Source organism: Jatropha curcas, chromosome 3 (genome assembly GCF_041381405.1).
Source record: "Jatropha curcas cultivar XTBG-Jc1 chromosome 3, XTBG_Jcur_1.0, whole genome shotgun sequence".
Taxonomy (NCBI): domain Eukaryota; kingdom Viridiplantae; phylum Streptophyta; class Magnoliopsida; order Malpighiales; family Euphorbiaceae; genus Jatropha; species Jatropha curcas.
The window spans coordinates 9,420,758-9,445,525 of NC_143153.1; the positions used below are offsets into that span (position 1 = coordinate 9,420,758).

At 32.6% G+C, this 24,768-nt stretch overlaps 1 pseudogene; it reads left to right on the forward strand.

Moving 5' to 3' along the window:
• Nucleotides 1-12,980: 12,980 nt before the first annotated feature.
• Nucleotides 12,981-23,657, forward strand: LOC105644039 (putative terpene synthase 12; annotated as a pseudogene).
• Nucleotides 23,658-24,768: the final 1,111 nt, after the last annotated feature.

The window sequence follows — 24,768 nt, forward strand, 5'->3', positions numbered from 1 at the left end:
ATCAATGAGTGATAATCAAGTCTGAGACTTAGTTGAGTTGCTTAAGGGTTCAAAACAAATTGGTTGTAAATGGGTCTTCAAGATCTAACAGGACTCTAAGGGCAACATTGAAAGATACAAGGCCCGACTTGTTGCTAAAGGTTACACTTAGAAGGATAGCATTAACTATAAAGAGACCTTTTCTCCAGTTTCCAAAAAGGACTCGTTAAGAATTATTTTGGCTTTGGTGGCTCATTATGATCTAGAGCTTCACCAAATGGATGTAAAGACAGCCTTTCTTAATAGTGACTTAGAGGAGGAAGTATATATGGACTAACCACAGGGTTTTGTGGTCACAGGAAAGGAAAATTTGGTGTGTAAGTTAAAGAAGTCAATATATGGACTGAAGCAAGCTGCCCGTCAATGGTATCTTAAGTTCAATAATACCATCACTTCATATGGATTTATAGAAAAGACTGTTGATCGGTGTATTTATATTAAGGTCAGTGGGAGCAAGTTCATCATGTTAGTCCTATATATTGACGACATTCTTCTTGCTGCGAATGATGTTGGGTTGTTACGTTGATATAAAGGCTTTTCTCTCTAAGAACTTTGAAATGAAAGATATGGGTGAGGCATCCTATGTGATATGAATAGAAATATTCTGTGAAAGATCACTAGGACTGTTAGGATTGTCACAAAGAGCTTACATTAATAAGGTATTAGAGAGATTCGGAATGGAAAAATGCTTCGCAGGAATAGTTCCAATTCAGAAAGGAAATAGGTTCAGCGAAATGCAATGTCCTAAGAATGATTTGGAACATAAAGAGATGAAGTCTATTCCCTATGCGTCAGTAGTTGGGAGCTTAATGTATGTTCAAACATGTACTCGACCGGATATTAGTTTCGCCGTAGGAATGTTAGGGTGATATCAAAGTAATCTTAGGATGGACCATTAGAAAGCTGCAAAAAAAGTACTTAGGTATTTACAAGGTGCTAAGGATCATATACTCACCTATAGAAAGTCCAGCCATCTAGAAGTGGTGGGATACTCGGATTTAGACTATGTCGGTTGTGTAGATTCGAGAAAGTCTACATTTCGCTACTTATTTCTCCTAGCTGGAGGAGTAGTTTCATGGAAAAGTGGAAAGCAGTCTGTCATTGCTACTTCCATAATGGAGGCTGAATTTGTGCAATGCTTTGAGGCCACTGTTCACACATTGTGGTTGCGAAACTTTGTCTCAGGTCTAGGCATTGTCGACAGTATAGCTAGATCGTTGAGAATTTATTGTGATAATTCCGTAGCTGTTTTCTTTTCCAAGAACAATAGGTATTCTAAGGGTGCAAAGCACATGGATTTAAAGTACCTATCTATGAAAGAAGAAGTGTAAAAACACAAGGTGTCAATTGAGCATATCGGTACTGATCTGATGATAGCGGATCCGCTAACTAAAGGCTTATTGCCTAGAATCTTCACTGGCCATGTTTATAGGATGGGCATTATAGCTAAGTCCTTGTTAGCATGATGTTCAAACTTGTACATATATATACATATGGTTGTTTTACTCATATTACTGTGACACTTGGGAATTCAATTAAAGATGTGTTTTTACTTATTTATATGTTATCCACATTATAGATGTATACAGTAATGGTTTGAGTGAGATAACAATAATGTTGATTGTAACAATGTATTGTTTGTTGAATCATTTCTTGATTAAAGTTCTTATGAATTAAGATGGTCTGTGATGTATGGAAGGAATCAAGTCGATTGATAACTTGTGACCGCCGTAATCCGACCATTTTAATTCTAATTAAGGTTGACATGATAGATTCAAGAAATGCACATGGGCCAAGTGGGAGATTATTAGATTATTTTAATCTAAGTGGCCTATGTAATTAAAGGGCTAGTTCTAATTAAGGCGGCCCAAGATGATGGTTATTGGGCTTAATGGGATGAGGACCAGTTAGGGTTTTAATACCCTTCCTCTGCCTTATAAAAGATCAAGGAAATTAATAGTGGAGGTTAAGAGAGTGTGACGGCTACATCAAATACATAGCGATGATAGGTTGTTTGAGAGAACATGAAAAGAAAACTCTCGTTGTTGTTGATAATTCTCTAACCATTAAGAGAGAGCTTACAGATAAAAGGCAAGAGTGAAGAAATATAGATCTACTGTTACGGTGACAATCGAATTGCCGCAATGAGGTAATCAATAGCTATGGATCAAGGTATGCTTCCGCTTATTGTATATTCTTAATAAACAAATTCTATGAACAATACGATCTAGGCTACATTAAAATTTATTTAACAGCCAATGGTTGACCGTCTAAGGCAAGGCGGCTAGGTTTATTCATGGCAGCTATTTGGCTTCTAACCCCATATCGAAATTCAACCTATTCACCCCCAGTTTCGTTTTCCTATAAATACATGCCTAATTTTCACTCTAAAAAGACACATAAATCTCTTTAAATCTCTTACTCTTGCAAAGTACATTCTAGAAGCTTTGGTTGAAATGTTCCTTTAGCTTTCTAGCTCTCTTTTATCTCCTTCATTCTTTTTGAGTATTCTAAGTGAATGGGCCACATTCCTTCAGCTCAATTTCCCCTTGATCCCTTTCTTTAGCTTAGAATTTTAAGTTTTCCTACCTTTGACTTGGATCCTCCTTGGTTCACGAAGCCTTCACAAAAAGCCCTCTCCAGGTTTGGACCCTGCATAGTCATTCAAACCTCACTTGGCTTAGATTTCTCCTTGAAATCTAAATCAAACTAAAGCTTTGAGATGGAAAGGTCACCACCTCTCCTATCTACCTAAGAAGGAGAAGCCAAGCCAGTCTATCCTCCGGTCAACCACATAGGTCTTGCCAAAAGACTAAGGTAAGTCCTCTATGGCCCTTAACTCCTTACATTAATCTCTCCTTCTAAATGACTTCACCAATAGTCTTTCTTTTCGAAAAATTGGAGATCCAAAGTCAAAATCAATTTTTAAATCAATAGGTCCCACACTAAGTATTACTTCATTACTTTTACCATCAAACTATCTCTTTCTCTTCAGTTTTCTAATCTTAGTTTTAGTTTGGGGCTGCTGCTGTTTATCAGCGGTGGCTCATACCTTCTACTTTCTACTATCTCTTTTGCTTCATCTTCTTTTGCTTTTAATCTTTTCTTGCTTTAATAAACTGAAATGTATTTTCTTATAATATATCTGTCTTTTTTGTTTTGTTATGGTTGGTTGTCTCCATATTTATAGTTTTTTTTTTGTCCATTCTTTGTGAGGACAGGCCTTCTTTTGAGGGTTTATTACTAAACAAAACTATGATATTTGATTTTATTTGGTTAGAGACTTTAGATTTTGAATTGCAGGTGTGGATCTTCGATCGATGGACTTTGGTAGTGCAACATGTTCCTCCATTGATACTATTGACGCATAGCGGTAGAAACTCATTTGTATTCGTCATATGTTGCAAATTATTGGAAAAATAATCCAATCATTGGAAAAATAATCCACTTATAGAAGAACCAGAGAAGTTATTATTTTGACGTTTAAATCAATTAATGAACTAGTTACTGCTATGAAAAGATTTATATTTTTTGTTAAGATCAACTCCAATCGGAAAGATCTAATATTATATTTTTTTGGTTTAGTTTCATTATTCAAAAGGATATAAATTTCTTTGTTTCATTAGAAGATCAACAAACTCTATTAGTCGGTAAAGTTTTATGTCTAGTTTATATGCTTTTTTGTAATTTTTCATATTATTATTAATGAATTACATTTAAAAAAAAAAGTATTACTTCAGTCCTTTTATATGGTTTAATTTTTAAAGTAAGGTATCAATATATTTAAATTTTAAAATGAGAGTACAACGGATAAAAAAGTAGTTTTAGGGTGATTTTCTAGTTGGAGCCACTAAACATGCCCATAGCATTTTGTTTTTTTTCTTTTTTTTTTTTTTTTTTCTCTTACCATTGTTGGTCTCTTTTTGTCTCTTATATACCGAGGCAAATTAACTGAAAAGTCATAAAAACCTTGCAAAGGAAAGCGAACGACAAAGAAGGAAAAGCATTTTAGAAAGGGACAGAAGACTTTTATTGCTCTCCTTATTGTATGAAACACGTTGCATGACGAAAATACATAATTGAACATCTTTTTTTTTTTTTTTTTTTTTTTTTGACATTAAGTATAATTGAACATCTATTTTTATTGGAATTTATCATCATTCGTAACTATTCATGCTACACGTGCCGATGTATAATATTTAAAAACAAAAATACTATTTTTATTGTAATTAATAATTATTTTTAAAAATAAAAATATCTATTATTATACTTGCTAATGTAAAAAAAATAAAATAAAAAAATAATTTTTTTTACAGATTCTTGCAAAAGGATCAATGTATTGACATATGTATACATAAATCAAGTTTATAATTAAGTTTAAAATTTTTAATTTTTATAAGTATTCTAATAGATTTAAATTAATCTTTTTAAATATCAATTTTTAAATTCATTTTGAATAAATAATCTAAAATCTGGGTATAAATTCAATAAACATTAAAAACTTAAAAATAATGTTATTGAAGTTTGCCCTGATTTGGAATAGGTTGAGAAGTACTATCATCTCCCTTTACAAAACAAAACATAAACATCAATTTTATCATTAAATATTTATCTATTTAACAGATTAATGACATTAGAAAATGAATTTTAATTTTAGTTTCATTAAAAAAAAGCACTGTGAAAAATGAATTTTATGATTTAGGTGGCATTATGATGAACAAAAATAAACACTTAACTATAGTAACAATAAATAAAATGCTTTTATATGGATGAAATACGCTAATAATTATGGGTTTTTATAAATCACACAATTATACCTTAGTTGATCATCGGAAATTGAATACACTTTATAATTCTATCGCCATCACCACATTGATCAAGCTCACATCAATAAAATGTCATGAAAATAATATTATATTGTTTGCAAAGAATTTTCTTCTTTTGTTGAAAGTTTAATTTGATTTTCTTTAAGGTTTCAATTATATTAAAATAGATATCTATACAAATTCTGCAATAGTAGAAAAAGGAAAATAAAGAGAATAAATATTAATGTTATTGTTAATTTTTTTTTAAAAAAAAAAGGTGAAAAGTTTTTAAAATATTAATGACATTATTAATTTAATTAATTATTTAAAAACTGAAAATACTATTAATTTAATTATTTAGTTCTCTATTAATTATATTAAAAATAATTTTTAAAAATATAAAAATTATTTCCAACTCAATATATAGGTTAACATTTTGTCACATAAGTATCTTATAATACTCTAGAATTGTGCCACGTAAACTTTTGTGCTTTAGCTTTTATAAATTTATATAGAGATAGATATAGATAAGAATATCTATTTAAAAGAAAAAAACAGTATCAACTTTATTTTAATACTAATTTAGTCGGGAAGAGAAACTTTTATTTTATTTAATGTCAAAATGAAATCTTTTTATTTTATATCATTATACATATTTTCGAATGAATTTATAAGTACTCAAATTAAATTCGTTTTTCAAATTGTAAAAAACTTTCGATTCCATCGTCTGGAATAAATATATTATTAACAAATATATATAAGTTTCTATAACTTTTTTTAGAAAATGCTTAAAAAATTTATATATCTACATTTAATAACATTTTCTATTGACCACATCGAGGCATAGCCCAGTAGTAAATACATATACGATCTGACAATAGATCTAGGTTTGAGTTCTCCTCCGGTAATACTAAAAAAAAAAATCCATTGAAATATTAAAATATATATTATTTTGAATATTTAGGAGGGGGATCCATTGTCAGGTCGTATATGCACTTACCACTAGATTATGCCTTAGGTCATGTTCGGCAATTTCAGCGGTTCTAGTAGATGTTAGGTGTTGTAGTAGCTGTCAGTTATTTTACTAGCTGTTAACAATTAGATATTAACTGTTAGTGGTTAGTTATTTATACGGTGGTTTAAAATAAAAGTGTTTGGTAAGAATAAGTATTTAATTAATTGTTTAATGTAAAAAGATAAAAAATAATAAGGTCATAGATAACAAGACAAAGGAGATGGACATAATCTAGATAAAAAATTTATAAAACGTTAAACGTTAATGAAGATAATGTTTCATAAATACTGCCTCAAAGTTAGGATAGATGTGACATTACCGAGTACAATAATTAATTAAAACAATGTTTGAACTCGATTAAAATACTAAATACTACTCTAAATACTCTCATCGAATAGAGCTTTAGTATGCAAAATATATATTATTTTATTGCTTATACTTTAGTTATATCCCTTAATTTATCATTTTTTTATTTTTTGTAAAAAATAAAAAACATTTAGAAAAACGAGATTCTCGATTTTTGTTTTTTGAATCCCTAACAAATACTTCTACCAATGGAAATAAATGTCCCCATAAAGAGAATGAATAAAATGAACTGTTTTTGTAATTATTGGCCCATCTTTTGAAGCCAGAATTGGGTAACAATTAATATGCACTGCACTTTCTGGAGGATGACATTTATTTGGACAAGTTGGTTGTTGACTTGCATATGAATCCGACCTTCTCAGGCGGCTGGAAGAGCCCATGCCCCCCCACCTAGGCTTGGCCACGGTTCCGGAACCGGCGGTTACAGTTCCGAAAAACTGGAATCGGAACCGAACCGAAAAGGTCCGGTTCCGGTTCCGGTTTGGAACTGTCCGGTTCCGGTTCCGATCCGGTTATAAAACCGACGGTTCCGATCGGTTTTCCGGCGAATCGCATAATTTTAAATTTTAAATTTTGAAGACCGGTTTAAAAAAAAAAATTATTTGAACATAAAAAATTAAAAAATACACCTAAAAAATTAAAAAATACTTCAATTAAATTTATTTTTTTTAAAGACTTGAACATAATTATTTTTTTCAAAAAATATTTTCAACTGAATTTATTTTTTGTTTAAAAAAGTTTGAACATAATTTTAAATTTTGAAGACCGGTTTAAAAAAAAAAAATATTTGAACATAAAAAATTAAAAGATACACCTAAAAAATTAAAAAATACTTCAATTAAATTTATTCTTTTAAAAACTTAAACAAATTTCACAACAAAATTTAAAAAAAAAAAAAAACCTGACAGTTTGGCTAGAACCGCCGGTTCGAACCGGCGGTTCTAACCGGCCGGAGAACTGGCGGTTCCAGTCCGGTTCTGATCGGTTCTCTGGAACCGCCGGTTCCGGTTCCAGAAAATTTGGAACCGGAACCGAACCGGAATTTTCCGGTTCCGGTTCCGGTTCGGCCCGGTTCCGGTTCTCACCGGTTCCGGTTACGGTTCCGGACCGGTTCGAACCGACGGTTCCGGTTCCCGGAACCGTAATATGGCCATCTCTACCCCCACCCCCATCCCACCAATTTTTGTGTTATTTTTTTAAATTCTTGTAATTAAAATTTCATATTTTTTCTTAATTTGACAACATGCCTCCCAAATGGCTATAGTCATAAATAAAGAATCATAAATACTCAATATATCATAAATGCCTCCCAAATGGCTATATTTTTTCTTTATAGATATATCATAAATACTCAATGAGAATCATTTACTTTAGTAGGTAGTAGATTGAACTGGCGCAAGCAAAATTTAGTGCTAATCCAGAAAATACACGTGATTAATAAAAAAATAAAGAAAAGGACATTTGTTTTGCTAGCATTATGGGAAATTTTTAATTTCTTTTTGAACTTGTGATGATATTTTATTTAATATGTCAAAATGAACTATTTTTTTTATTATATATCATTATAAATATTTTCCAACAAACTTATAAGTAGTTAAATTAAATTCATTTTTTCAAGTTGTAAAAAAATCTCGATTATATCATTTGAAATCAATATAGTATTAATATATACGAGTCTTCTCTTTTTTTAATTTTATTTTTAAATTGTTTAAGTAGAAAATTCTTAAAAAAGTTATGTATTTGTATTTAACAAAATTTATAATTGAAATAATTAACTAGTTTTTACTTTTATTATCTCTCTATAGTTTATCATTTTTCTGTTACCTTCCATAAGAAATTTTTTTGAAAAAAAAAAAAACGTGAAAACTAACTTTTATTCCTTAAAAAAGCAATGAAAAAGGGAAAATGAGATTGTTGGCTTTTGTTTCTTGAATCCCTAACAAGTACTTCTATATATGGAAATAAATATGTCCCTATTAATATTTAGGGCTGTATTGAATTAACATTATGTAAGATTTTCAAAGAATTGTTGAGTTTGATGGAATTGAAGGATTTTCTAAGATTTTCATAGATTTCACTATAATTCTATATAGAATTTTATGAAATTGGTGAGACCTTTGTATAGATTTCGATTGACTCTGATGAAATTACAATGATTTTTATATATTTAATCAAAATTAATTTTAGGACCTAATTGAATAAATTAAAAGGTTTTGGAGTCCAATTGAAAAACTGAAAAAACAATGAGGGACAAAAGTAAATGTGTCATCTTCTTAAAACCATTTTTTTCTTCATTAAAACATTACCATCATCAACGGTGAAAGGCTTGCTATGATTAGCGTTGCTGACGACCATTTTGTACTCCCAAAATAGTCACAATGTGGTCAGAAGACCACATGCTTCTCATCCCTTGACTGAACGGTGACCGACCATCCAATCTCCAAGAACAGTCACAATGTGGTTAGAAGGCCATAGACTTCTCATCGTTTGACTGAACAGTGACCATCTCGTCGAATAATCATAGATTTAAATAAATAAATAAATAAGTATATATATACCAGCAACCACTGTTAGCCAGGACTTATACCAACTGTTAGAGCTCGCACAAGGAGATAGTTTTATATTAATTTACAAAGATGCATGACCCATCGCTGCGGCTCATAGAGCCTAATGGTCTGGCCACAACAATGGTAGATTATATTCTTTCAGTTTTTTTTTGACTATTTCAAAGCTTTTTCAATTTTTTTATTTGATTAAATCATTATTTAATTGAAATCAATCCATAAAAATTTTAAAAATAACCAAATTAATTCTAAAAATTTACAGCAACATTAATATTAATTTTTGTCGAAATATCAAATTCTCAGCACATCAATTAATTCGAAACTAATCCAATAATTAATACATTGTTTTACATCTTAAAGGGTAGGGATGGAAGTATTACAAGTATTTTAAAGTACCCGCTCCGCTCCGATCCGTTTAAAGAGGATATGGGTAGTTATAAATGGATTTAGAACAGATATGGATAGTGAAATTACTACCCATAACGGATATGGGTAGTGAAATTACTACCATAATGGATACAGGTAGGGTACATATATAGATATTTGGATACCCGCTACCCGTTAACCTCTATATTAAATAGATTCAGTGGTGGATACTAGCGCGTACCCTATCCATTATTAGTAAAAAATGTATTTTAAATAAGTTCAAATTTGAATAGTTAAGATTCGCGGGTTCCCTACCTATTTAAGAGATACTTTAAACGAGTTTTGAATAGATATGGGTAGTACAATTAAAACGGATTCAAATACGGGTACTTAAATGAGTATTTAAATGAGTTTAAAATAGATACGAGCAGTAAAAATTTAAACAGACACATTTAAAATTCACAGATACTTGTTCTGCTTCTATCCTTATTAAGATGTGTATTGGATTAAGACTCTGTTAGATTTTAAAAAATTTTTGAAATTGTTGGGTTGAATGATGAATTTATGAATGACTCTTTTATTCATACCTAGCACCTTAAAATCTAATGAAATCAATAATTTTTTTTAATATCATCAAATTTGTATGGACTTTTAAAAAGTATAATTGAATCGATCAGATTTTTATGGATTTTATAAGAGTTTGAATCAAATACTATAAGATTTTAATAGATTCCAAAAAAATTTAGATTGAATACCATTTGAAATTTTAAAATCTAATAGAGTCTTAATCTAATACACCCCTTAATATGCATTGAATTTTCTAGAGGATGACATTTGTTTTTGAAAAGAAATATGCATTAATCATCGTAGAAAGATAACAAACAATTCAGAATTGGATCCCAAATAAATAAATTAGTATATGAATAAAATGCTCTTACCAAACTATGAGCACCAGAGGATAACATGTATTTGTATGAGTTGGTTATTAATTTGTAGTTTATCATGGGAGAATGTCTTACCTAGAATCGATCTATACATTCATGTGGATCAAATTAAATACTACCTTTGTTCCAAAATATTCGTCAGATTTGGAATTTCATGTCTCTTAAGAAAATTATTAAATTTTGTCTAAGTTACAAGAAATGATTGAGTAAATTGACTATATTACCCTTAATTTAATACTTGTCACATTTGGAATTTCATGTCTATTAAGAAAACTATTAAATTTTGTCTAAGTTACAATAAATTATTGAGTAAATTGACTATATTACCCTTAATTTAATAATAATTCTCTAAGAAAACCATTAAATTGAAGTAATAATTATTACTCATATATAAAGGGTAAACATGAAAAAAAATATTTATTACTCTTTAGCAACCACAAATGTGACAAGTATTTTGAAACAAACTAATTTCTCAAATGTGACAATTATTATGGAAGGGAGGTACTAATACTTATTTCCGTTAATTCTAACACTTTTTGACTTTTTTTCTTGTTCCATTTATATGGAACTCTTAGAAAATTAAGATAGCATTAATTATTTTATTCCAACTTTACTCTTATCTAGATATCTCCACTGAACTTTGTCTCTGTTAATTATTTTATTCCCAACTTTACCCTTATCTAGATATCTCCACTAAACTTTATCTCTCTTAATTATAAAAACTTTATCTCTCGTAATTTGATCAATTACCCATAGTCTTTCTAGAATCGAGTTGATACAATCATTTTCTTAATTCTTGTAAAAAATAAAAAAGTATCAGAATTAATAAATTGAGGTAATAAAAAATAACTTATATTTGCAATGAGTGTATTTTTTTTACCATTTACTGGAAAAAAATAATAAAATGGAAACAATTTTTAATAAATCTTTACTTTTATTAATTTGATCCATGAGTCTAGACAAATTTATCCATCTCACCTTTCATGTGAATTTTGTGATAGAGTACAAATATTGAGGAGGTCAAATCTACATTCTCTTGCCGACTTTCTCAAGGGTTAGAAGAGGTCATCGCCCCCTAATTTTTTTTAACTTTTTTTTTTATAAACAATCCTTAAAATTTATCTTTTTTTTTTTCTTAATTTGACAACATATGGTTCCCCAAATAGTTCTACACATAATTTTCCCCAATCATATTGTCATTTTCATGCGCCTTTAGACTTTTGTCATTTGTCGGACTTGGGCTTTTGGGGCTTAAGTTCATAAGGAGCAACGAGCGTGAAATGGATAGCAATATTATGCAATAATTGGATCATTTTGTTAGCAATATTATGCAAATAATAGTTCCCAAATAGCAATGTTCAATCATACACGGCTAAATTAGGGTTCCCAGAACCGGAACCGGTGGTTCTGAACCGGTCCGAACTGAAACCGGTGGGAATCGGAACGGAAATCGGAATCCTATTGTTCGGTTCTGGTTTCAACTTTTTAGAACTGCGAACTGGCGGTTCCAAGAACCGGTCAGAACCGACGGTTCCAAGAACCGGTGGTTCCAAGAACCGGTCAGAACCGGATGAAATCTTCGGTTTGCTAGCCGGTTAGATGTTCAATAAAATTTTTAAGCAATTTACTCAGGCAACAGTGAGAAATGCTCATTTCTATATCAAAATTACTTTATACATCACATCCCTTTAATAAAATTTAAAGAATTTATAACTATACTGATAATGGTTAGAGGTTAATTACCTAGTTACAAAATAGCGTTGGAAAAATGAATTTTCTGGTTAAATGACCGGAAACAGCTCCAATTTTCCAAAATATGCAACTGCCGATGATAGCTTGGCCGGAATTTATGAGAATGGTGGCCGAAAATACGCTGGTGAGGAGTTGACAACGAAAGAGGAGATAGTTTCACCGGCTGGTCTTGCTGAAAATGCGAGAAGAATGCTGACGACACTACTGCCCGATCGAAACGCAACTGCAGCTCTTTGTGTTAGCTACGCTGGCCGGAAGCGACAGGAGGGAGTGAAGGAGAGACCGGAGCTTCTTCGTCGACAGGAGAGAAGCCAAGGTCGCCGGAAAGTCGAGGAGCTGGAGGCTCGACGCGACTTCTTGATTGAAGGAGGTTGCAGCTCTCCTACGCCTTCTACGCGCCAGAAACGAAAGGAGAGGAGAGTGGATGGCTAGAACTGCTGCGGCGAGGATGCGCGGCGCTGGTCTCTAGTGGTCGGAAAAATGAGTGGAGGAGAGGGGGAGGGTTTCTAGAATTGTTTAGCTTTTTTTTTTTTTTTTTTTTTCTTCTTTTTTTGGTTTGGTTTGATTCGGGTTGGGTTCAGTCGAAATCATTGTTAGCTTGGTTTTTCTATTGGTTTGTTGATTTTCTTTAGGTTTGAATTGATTTACAAAATTTGGTCTAGCAATATAAAATGCATTTACCCTAAATAATTTCATAGGGCAGTAATTAATGTATTTTAAATATAATAATATTTTATAATATCGTCGGTTTAGAATTAACAGTTAAATTTTTAAATGAAAAATCTTTAAAAATAAATTTCTAAGTCGTTTCAGCTATGTCTTGGTATGCTGAACTAGAATAACTTAGTTAAGTGCTTTTTAATATGATTGGTAACGCTATATTTTAATAAATTATTTCTAATATAATTGAAGTACTAAAAATTATATATCAAGTACTTAGACCTGTTTTGAATCCGACGCAACCAAGCTTGGATGATTGGGTTTAGACTTTCATTTCGACACTAAACTAGCCTGGCCCGCAAAATACTTAAGTAGGTATGTAGATTTTAATATGTTTTAGGAATTTCTCTATATATATATATTCCTTTATTAGTTCTAAAAAAGTTCAGTCTTTGTAAACAAAAAAGCAATGGCATCACTTCCTCGCCTTTATTCTCACTTTTTGCAAGCAAAACGAGATATGACCATTTACCCTTCACAAAAGAGATCATCTTCCAATAATATTCTTATTATCAATAGGCACATAACCTCTTCGTTAAGCTCACAAATTTCTGAACCAGCAATCCAGAGGAAATCAGCAAATTATCAACCAACTACATGGAGTTACAATTTTGTGCAGTCCTTAAATAATGTTAATGCGGTAACTGTTATATATATTTTTTAATTTTGCATATTTCATCGCTAATGAAAATGCATCTGTCGTTCAATCCGTTGCTAATTGTCATTTCCTTGTACCTTGTCAGTATAAATTAACTCAAAATATGAATGAATTCCGGATAAAATTATTTGTAAATGAACTTATCATGTTTAGAATAAATTCAAAACTTGAAAATTCATTTATTTTTATTTCTAATAAACCGTTAGCATAATAATTTTAGTGCAACTTTAGTAAATATTATGAAAAATTTAATCCATGGAAATTTTACAGGAAAGTTTCCATTGAAGTTATTTGCTTAGGGATCAAAAAAATATTAAAATACAAAAGTTCTACAATTCTCAGGAATGTAAATGTACTTAATATTTCTTCTAACCCCTTATACATGAAAACTATTTACTTTTTCTTTTTCCTAGAAAATCTATCAATGCTTTAAATATAAGATCTCTTTCAAATAACCATTCAGACAAAAATGCTTAATTTAATGTAATAGAAATGTTACAATTTAATTTACAGTCATTAAAGTACTTTTTTTCTTCTCGAAATTTGAATAATGGTGGAATTTGCAGGATCGGATGTATAAAGAAAAGGCAAAGAAGCTGGAGGAGGAGGTAAGAAGTTTGATCAAGGATGAAGATACTGAGTCATTAGCCATTCTTGAAATGGTTGATGACATCCAAAGATTAGGTTTGGGTCACCGCTTTCAAAATGACATAAAGCAAATTCTTGAAGGAATTTGGTGTTTGGAAGGAGTTAATTACACTTACAAAGCCCAGAAAACATCCCTTCATGCATCTGCTCTTACCTTTAGGCTCCTCAGACAACATGGCTATCAGTTTTCTCAAGGTACCATATATTCATACTCCTTAAATTAATTACTATAAATTAATTACAAAACTACCAAGTTTTATACCATATATTAATATTCCCTTAATTAATTGCTATAATCTTTTGATTCTTTCCATTACATAACTTAGTTTTGCCCATGCTGGGTGCATGCATCTGACAAATTTAATAGCAAAATGTGGGACATAGGTACATGAGTAGTTTGTCATCCAGAAAGGAGAGGACAGATAGTATGTTTTAATAAGCAATTTTCGTATTTTAAAAATTTATGGTAAAATATGAGAAAAAAATTCATAAAAATGATAAATTGTGATAGTTTCCATTGACTAGTAGTGGTGGCTGTGATATTTTCCATTGACCAGTGGTAGTGGCTAACCGTAATCAGAAGCAAGTGTTGGTGTCTAATGGTGACCGGTAACTGATGGTGGTGGCTACCGATGATAAACAAATTAAAAAAAATACATATTAATAAAATTATAATAATGGTAACACCACTATTAGCTATCAACCAGTATAAATCGCTGAACCAAACAGGTCCTAAAGCCCTATTCCAACTAGTTTCGGTAGATATGTGTTCTAATCTTTTGGTTCTTTGAGTTCCAACAACTTAATAAATATTAGCTCCACAACGCCACCAGCCATCATACATGGTTTGCAACTAAACCAAATAGGCCATAAACTCCAAATAAGCCATAAGCTATAAGAAAGAAAATATAAGCTGAAAAGGAACTTTAGAATAATAGCTCAAATCTCACAAGATTTTTAATTTTTTCTGATTTATATGCAGACGTTTTCAGAGATTTCATGGACGAGAAGGGTCAAATCTTAGCTAGCTTAAAAGAGGATGCCAACGGAATTTTAAGTTTGTACGAAGCTTCCTATCTAGCCTTGGAAGGAGAATTGCTTTTGGACAAGGCAATAGCAGAAACAAGCATACTTCTAAAGAATATTCAGAGCAATGGATCAGAAGAATCTTACATTAAAGAAAGCATTAGACGTACTCTTGAGCTTCCGCTGCACCAGAGAGCGCTTATGCTGGACGCACGGTGGTATATAGAATTGTACAGTAAGAAAGAGGATGCAAATCACAAGTTACTTGAACTTGCAAAGTTGGATTTTAACATGAGACAATCAGTACTTCAAAGAGATCTGAAAGATATCTACAGGTACGAGGTTAAAAAAATTTGAGGAAAAATGTAATTGAGGATAAAATACCAAATAGGTCCACAAACTTTCTTAATAAATTCAATTACGTCCAATAGATTTTTCTCGGCCTACCCTTTTGAGATGACAATTTAACTCAAACCAATAGATGTTAAGAATGGGATAGGGTGGATATTAAAAACTATATCCGTATGGATATTGTTTGGATATTGTTTGGTAACGGATAATACATAATCTAAATTATTAAATATCATCAAAGTTCACATATTATAAATAAAGTATCAAATCATCATCCATTTACGTTTTCTATGCTTTTTAATTTCTATACTTTTCTATTTATTTGGTTCTTCTTTCAATATCTACTTTTCTTATTTTGCAATTTGGTTTATTATTAATATGCTCAACAATGTCTACTTTCTAATTTGAACTGTAGGATGAATCTGGTTAAATCAACCCAAAATTAAAAGTTCAATGTAAATTTTATCAAAAGCATTTATTGGGTCCAATTGAACTGATTGAGAAAGTTTAAGGACCAATTTGATAATGTATAATTAATTTTGAATAGTTTATATACTGGTAATTAAATTTGTTAATTTTGTGTCAATTAGGTGGTGGAACAATTTAGGAATAATAAATAAGTTGAAGTTCAGCAAAGATAGGCCAATGGAATGCTTTTTTGGGACGGTGGTGTTGGGAAATTATGCAAAATTTCCTATAAAACCAGATTAGTGAGAATGCTAAATAAAAGCGGAATAATAACACACACAAATTTGATAACGGAGTTCGGCCAATTCTGCCTACGTCTCCGGAGCTGCTGCATATCTTTTACTAACAGGAGAAAAATTATACAAAGTGTTTACAACACTTATAACCCACAACTCATAAATTCACTCAAGAAAATTACTCTCAATTTTCTCTCACCAAAGCTTTCTCTCTAAACCTAGCTAATGGATTTCTCTCTCAATGAGTTGATATAAAACACTTATGGAAGTGCTCTATTTATAGATGCAGAATTTGGTGGTTGGCCAACCATCGCCTTCACTTTCTTTGGTTGTTGGCCAACCATGCATACCGAAGTTGAATGACAAAGTTCTTTGGTTGTTGGCCAACCATGCATAACGAATTTCGACTAACAATCTCCCACTTGAAGACTGATTTCAATCTGTCTTCACAATTTGATCAATACAGCAGCTTTTCGTTTTGTTACTTTAGCAGGCCAACTGAAGCTGAACACAACTTCAGCTTATCGATAGTCACTATCTTTGTTAACATATCTGCCGGATTCTTACTTCCTTGGATCTTCTCCAGTATTAACACATCATCTTCTAATAGAGATCTGATGAAGTGATAACGAAGTCCAATATGCTTGGTTCTGGAATGAAATGCTGAATTCTTTGCCAAGTGTATGGCACTTTGACTATCACTGTGTAAAACATTCTTCTCCTGTTTGAATCCCAACTCAGTTAACAAACCTTGAAGCCATATCATCTCTTTACTAGCTTCAGTCATTGCTACATACTCAGCCTCTGTAGTGGATAAAGTGACGATCTTCTGCACCTGTGACATCCAACTAACAGCTGTAGATCCGATAGTGAATATATAACCGGTAGTGCTTCTTCGGTGATCGACTTCACCTCCAAAGTCTGCGTCCACATAGCCTTGTACTCTCAACTCTCCCTTATTGAAGTACAAACACTTTTCTGTGGTGCCTCGCAGATACCTCAAAATCCACTTGACTGCTTCCCAATGAGTTTTTCCTGGGTTGGACATAAACCTGCTAACAACTCCCACTGCATAGCCAATGTCTGGTCTCGTACAGACCATCGCATACATCAAACTCCCAATAGCTGAGGCATAAGGGACCTTAGCCATGAAGTCTTTCTCTTCCTCCGTCTGAGGAGATTGATCCTTGGATAAGCGAAAGTGACTTGCCAAGGGTGTGCTGACTGGCTTGGCGTTACCCATATTGAATCTTTGCAAAACACGGTTGATGTATTCTTCCTGAGATAATTGCAAAATTCCTCTTTGCCTATCTCTCGTGATTTGCATTCCAAGGATTTTCTTAGCTGGACCCAAGTCCTTCATATCAAACTCTTTTGACAATTGCTGCTTCAATCTTCTGATATCATCCATATTTGAACCTGCTACTAACATATCATCAACATAAAGCAGTAAAATGATATAGCTGGACCTGTATCTTTTGAAGAAGCAACAGTGGTCGGCGTTGCACTTCTGGAAGCCTTCATTGTGCATGAAACTGTTGAACTTTTTGTACCACTGTCTTGGAGCTTGTTTTAGTCCATACAAACTTTTCTTAAGTTTGCACACCATGTTCTTCTTTTTATTTTCTGAAAAACCTTCTGGTTGTTGCATGTATATCTCTTCATCTAAGTCTCCGTGAAGAAATGCAGTCTTTACGTCCAATTGTTCAAGATAAAGATCTTCAATGGCAACAATACTCAATACTGATCTGATAGTATTGAGCTTCACAACAGGAGCAAAAATGTCGGTGTAGTCAATTCCTTCCTTCTGTTGGAATCCTTTGACAACTAGTCGGGCTTTATATCTTTTGGAACCATCATGCTCCTCTTTCACCCGGTACACCCATTTGTTGTGAAGAGCCTTCTTCCCCACGGGTAACTCAACTAGTTCCCATGTCTGGTTGGAGATCAAAGATTGCATCTCATCTTTCATGGCAAGTTCCCACTTGCTAGCATCTCCAGTCTGACAAGCTTCATCGTAGCATTCAGGCTCCCCTCCATCTGTCAACAACAAATAGTTCATGTATCTCTTGTTAGGCACATGAGGCCGAGAGGACCTTCTTAATGCAGGAGCTGGAGTAAGAGATTGTGGTATGTCGAACTGCGGCATACTACTTTGTCCAACGGTTTCCTCTGGTTGAGGATTTGCCACTATTGGTTCCGTTACAGGTCCATCTGAGACATCATCTGCATCTATAAATACTGGCTCACTCTGCTCTGAGTTGCTAGCCTCCCTTTTATGCATGTCTTTGTACATCAAATTTTCATTAAAAATCACATCTCTACTGCGGATCACCTTTTTGTTTTCGTTATCCCAAATGCGGTAGCCAAACTCATCTCCACCATAGCCGATGAAAGTGCATTTCTTAGATTTGGGATCAAGCTTATTCCTGCCTTGATCACTAATATGCACATATGCTACACAACCGAAAACTTTTAGATGTGAGAGTTTTACTTCTTTTCCACTCCATACCTCTTCTGGTATTTTGTGCTCCAATGGTACCGATGGACCTCGGTTGATCAAGTAAGCTGCTGTGTTGACTGCTTCTGCCCAGAACTGCTTTGGTAAGCCTGATTGTACACATAAGCTTCTGGCTCTTTCTATCAACGTTCGATTCATACGCTCAGCTACACCATTGTGTTGAGGCGTGCCTGGCACGGTTCTCTCCATCTTGATTCCATGCTCATAGCAGAACTTTTTGAACCCGGTGTCTTCATATTCACCACCATTGTCGGTTCTAAGCTTTTTGATTTTCAGTCCTGTCTCATTTTCAACCATAGCTTTCCAAATTTTGAAAGCATCAAATACTTCTGACTTATATTTTAGAAAGTAAACCCAAACTTTCCGAGAGTGATCATCAATAAAAGTCACAAAGTAGTGTTTCCCACCAATGGATGAGACAGTAGTTGGTCCCCACACATCGGAGTGTACAAGCTCAAGTTTCTCCTTCTTTGGGGTTCTTCTATTTGTCTGAAAGCTGACTCTTTTCTGCTTTCCAAATATGCAGTCTTCACACATGTCAATTTCAATTGACTGAAGACCTGGTAGTTTTCCCTGTGAGTGTAGAATCTTCATTCCTTTCATACTCATATGGCCAAGCCTTTGATGCCATAAATTGAGAGTTTCACTGTTTGCTGCAACAACAATGGAATAGCTTGCTCCTCCTGTGCTGTAAAGAGTACCACTCTTACTTCCACGAGCAACCATCATTGCACCCTTTGTAATCTTCCACTTATCGCTGTGGAAGGTTATTGTGTAGTCGTTACTAGCCAACTGACCTACTGAGATTAAGTTCTTTTTCAGGTCAGGAATATGTCTGACATCCTTCAACTCCCATATAGACCCATTCAACTTAATCTTCACTACTCCTTTACCAACAATATTACATGGTTGGTCATTACCAAGGTATACTTTTCCAAAGTTTCTGGGGACATACCTTTCAAGGAGTTCTTTTTGTGAAGTTGCATGAAATGATGCACCGGAGTCTAAAACCCAAGACTCCTGCTTGCTTTCCAAAGAGCATATAAGTGCATCATCTTCTCCTGAGGTGGATGCAACATTTGCCTCTAACTTCCCCTCCTGGTGCTTAGGTGCATTCTTGCACTGATTTTGGTAGTGACCAGTTTTTCCACAATTCCAACATTCGATGGTCTTTGTTCTATTGAAATTGCTAGGATTCCTGGATTTGGACCTCCTGTCCTTTGACTTGCCTCGGTAGTTCGATCTACCGCGTCCATTCCCTCTGGTTGAATTTCTTCCTCTCGATTCTGTATGCAAGACTGAAGAAGTTGAAGATTCACCTGACTCTCTCCGTCGGATCTCTTCACTGAGAACTAGGTCACGAACATCATCAAATTTTAACTTCTTGCTTCCGGACGAGCTACTCACAGCTGTGACAGTAGCATTCCAACTTTCTGGTAGGGAAGACAAAAGTATCAATGCTCGTACCTCTTCATCAAATTCAATTTCAACTGAACTCAATTGGGTTGTCACTGTATTGAGTTCATTGAGATGTTGGGCCACCGATGCGTTTTCCGTCATTCGTAGATTGAATAACCGCCTCATCAAGTGAACTTTATTTGCGGCCGATGGCTTTTCGTACATATTGGAAAGAGCCGCCATAAGACCCACCGTGGTCTTTTCTTTTGCTATGTTGAAGGCAACATTGCGGGAGAGGGTTAAACGAATAACCCCGAGTGCTTGTCTGTCTAGAAGATTCCAATCTTCTTCCTTCATTGCCTCTGGCTTTATTCCGGAGAGAGGTTGGAAAAGACCTTTCTGATACAGATAATCCTCTATTTGCATTTTCCAAAAGCCAAAATCTGCACCATCGAATTTTTCAATTTTCCACTTTCCTTCATCTGCAGCCATTGCTCCCACTCGAGTCTAACTCCGCCTTGATTGTTAGTACACGTGAATAGTAACCGTACACGTAAATAGTATTATACGTAAATAGTAATAGTATACGTAAATAGTACTATACGTGAATAGTAATCGTACAAGTGAATAGTACTATACGTGAATAGTGCTGGCTGAATAGTCACAGGTTCAGCAACAGTAACGCCAACAGTACTGTTCACCACCAACTTTGAGATACTGTTTTACTATTCACCACTAAGTCGATTCTGCAACGACTTTCCGAGCAGACAACACCGATAGACTCGTCGTAATTTTCTCGTTGTCGTGGTATATTTATTTTTGAAATATATCCACGAATTCGGTACCGCTATCTAACCGGCTGGACCTGGCGAAACCTTCGGCTCTGATACCAGTTGTTGGGAAATTATGCAAAATTTCCTATAAAACCAGATTAGTGAGAATGCTAAATAAAAGCGGAATAATAACACACACAAATTTGATAACGGAGTTCGGCCAATTCTGCCTACGTCTCCGGAGCTGCTGCATATCTTTTACTAACAGGAGAAAAATTATACAAAGTGTTTACAACACTTATAACCCACAACTCATAAATTCACTCAAGAAAATTACTCTCAATTTTCTCTCACCAAAGCTTTCTCTCTGAACCTAGCTAATGGATTTCTCTCTCAATGAGTTGATATAAAACACTTATGGAAGTGCTCTATTTATAGATGCAGAATTTGGTGGTTGGCCAACCATCGCCTTCACTTTCTTTGGTTGTTGGCCAACCATGCATACCGAAGTTGAATGACAAAGTTCTTTGGTTGTTGGCCAACCATGCATACCGAATTTCGACTAACAGGTGGGAATGGCTTCTGAGCCTCAATTCAGTTCTTACCGTCAAGGAATAACAAAAGTTGCCTTGTTCATATCTGTTATTGATGATATGTACGATATTTATGGTACTCTAAATGAATTGGAGCTATTTACCGATGCGGTTGAGAGGTTTGTACTTTGCGGAACTAGACTTTATACACGAAGAAGAAGAAGATTTTTCATTTTGAGAATACAAAATAAATTTGTGGGTAAAAAAAAATTAAATTTTGAAAAGTTTGAGGATCATCGTTTATTCAAACTGCAATTCATTCCGCCCTTGATTGTAATAATTGAATGTCTTTTCTGTCATCAAAGAGTATATTAAATATTTAAACTCTGACAATCATACTTTCTAAATTGTTTCTTATTCATAAAAAATATAAAATTAATTTAATTATTGTTAACGTCTTCATGTGTGATTTAAAATAATATGATTTAGTGAAAACTTTTTTCTCTAAATTATTTTTTATTTATAAAATTATATAGGAAGTTTTTGTTAACGTATCAATATACGATGGTGATATTTTGTTTTGATCAGATGGGATGTGAATGCAGTGAGAGATCTTCCAGATTATATGAAGATATGTTTTCTTGCTTTGTTCAACACCATTAATGAGATGGGTTTTGATGCTCTCAAGGAACAAGGACAAGATGTCATTCCTTACCTTCAAAAAGCAGTATTGCCCCATCATCTTCTTCTTCTTCTTCTTCTTCTTCTTCTTCTTCTTCTTCTTCCTTCTTTTTATTTTTATTTTTTTATATTGATTATTTGTCCTATAGCATCTTGGCCGTATTCGACAACAACGTAACTTTTCTCAAAATAATAAACGTTATTTTTTTCATAGTATTCGATAACATAACATTTAACTGACTTTTAAAACATAAGGTAACGTTTTATAAAATGTTAATCCATAACATTTATCTTTTAGCGTAACTTTTCTCAAAATACTAAACGTTATTTTTTTTATAGTGTTCGGTAACATAGCATTTTAACTGACTTTTAAAGCTTAAGGTAACGTTTTATAAAATATTAATCCATATAACATTTATCTTTTAGTGTTTTATGAAAAATTATTCAAACAACTAACATCTAGTGCTACTAAAACAGTTAACAACTATAGAAAAAAATAATTTTACCAAAAGACCCTTGATCAATACATTGCCCAAGCTCTATTGTTTAAAAATATAGTACTATTTAATCCTTGAGATTTAAAAAAAAACAAAATACTATTTTAGTGTGATTTTAACCTTTAATTATTGCGTAAAAGAATTTCCAAATATGTTAATAAAGTTTTTATTTTTCTTTGAGAGATTTTAGTGGGCTGATTTATGCAAAGCATTCTTACAAGAAGCAAAGTGGAGCTTCAACGAATCTATACCACCATTTGAAGAATACCTCGAAAATGCATGGCGATCTGCTTCAGGAAATGTTTTACTAATTCATACCTACCTTTTACTCTGTCAAAGTAGTTCCAAGGTGTCACTTGAATGTTTTAGCGACTACCATCACCTGTTGAAATGGCCATCCATTATTTTTCGTCTTTCAAATGATCTGGCGACTTTTTCGGTATGTCTTAGTACTCATTTAATTAATAATATAGATTTCAATTTAAATGATAAAATCATTGATTTTAAATTTCAAAAACTATACACTTAATTATATAATATTTAAAAATTAGCTATGAGTTCTCTGGTGGGTTAATTTACTATTTGCTGATTTGACCTAAACACCAGACAGTTTATTTAGTCCCTACCATTTGGTTCTTCAATGTGAATTAAAAAAATAATTGAGTGTTAATTGCATAGAAAAGTGAAAAATACCCTCATGTAATTGCAAAATATATATATAGTTATGCTTATATAAGAGAATTTGAAAGATTATGAGGAATTTTTTAGAGAATTGACTTCAAAATTTTAGGAGTTCTATTGATACATGAGAGCATATTTTTTTTTATTTTTCCCGTTTCAGTGACGATTAAAATCAACTAAGCGTACTAAGTTTAAAATAATAGGAACTAATTAGCGTACTAAGTTAAACTTTAGTAGGAAATTATTATTTTACCTCTTGCTAATTCATTTATACATTACTAGGCTTGACAAGTTTTGTTCATCTTTGATTTGTATTTTTGTTAGGCCGAAATAGCTAGAGGTGAAACAGTAAACTCAATTTCATGTTATATACTTGAAACTTGAGCTTCTGAGAAGCAAGCATGTGAAGACATAAATAAATTGATTGACAACGCATGGAAGAAGTTAAATGTGCTTCTAGTCTATGAGACTTCATTTCCAAAACCCTTTGTAGAAGCAGCGATAAACATTGCTAGGATTGCTCAATTCACATATCAATGTGGAGATGGGATTGGATCTCCTAATACCAAATCAAAGGAGGATATTCTATCATTGATAATTGATCCCATTTCATGAATGAGTGAAATATAAATGTATGGTTAATGATTAGTTCTAAAACTATTAACGATGTATTGTCTTTTTTCTTAGGATAATTTTAGTTATATTTAGTTAAATATTTTCTGTTGTACCCTAATTTGCAAGTTTGGGATTAGCTGCACCCTAAAACAAATTTTAGAAAAATTGAGCTCTAAATTTATCCTAACCATTTCAATTGTATTCAACTAAGTCCAATTTTAAGTTCAAGTCCAAATTAAGACCTTTATTATTTTGGATCAAATAATTCTAATTTTTATGGAAAGAAAAATAAAATTATTTTCACATTTCAAAAGATAAAAGATAAAAAATTAAAACACAAAGTAAAAAAATAACAAAAATTTAAATTTAAACACAAAAACAATACTTCCTTCGTTCTCATTATTTAGAGAAAATAAAAAAAAAACTATTGGGTTAAGAAAGTTAATTAAATTAAGTTTTCTCCCTATAATGCTTCTTCATTATATAATTAATTATGAAAACAATAGCTGAAACAAAAGGTAATTCCAAGAAGTGTATTTATTGTTTATTTGCATCATTTGGGCGTCACTTCCAACCTTCTTTATTAACTCTATCTCACTTTATTAGAACCGGACACTTTACATAATATGTGCACAAAAATGAAAAAAATTTTGGAGCCAAATTAAAGACCAAAATTTTGAACTTATTCATTGAAGACCACAAATTTCCAAACTTTTCAGCGAAAATAAAGAAGGGAAGACTTAAATTTTAGCTCTAATTTGTTTAAACTTAAATAATTTTTCAATTAAAATTCAAAATTAAAAGCAAAATTTGATTTCTTCAAATTTAAATGAAATTCAGAAAGTAGTGCGCAAATGCGATGTCCATTGCAACCAAAATGAAATAAAATTTGGAGCCAAATTTTTTGAGTTTACAATCAAACTCCTTGACTTTTAAACCTTGGTCACATATAAATGAAATCACACTGATTCAAAATCCTGGTTTTCCCCTTTTTTGAATAATCAAAACACCCGCACTTTTAAAAACAAAATGTGACTCTTTTCAAAATTTAACTGAGCATAACATATATTTGTTCCTGACGTAATAGTTGTGGCCAAATTTACAATGATAA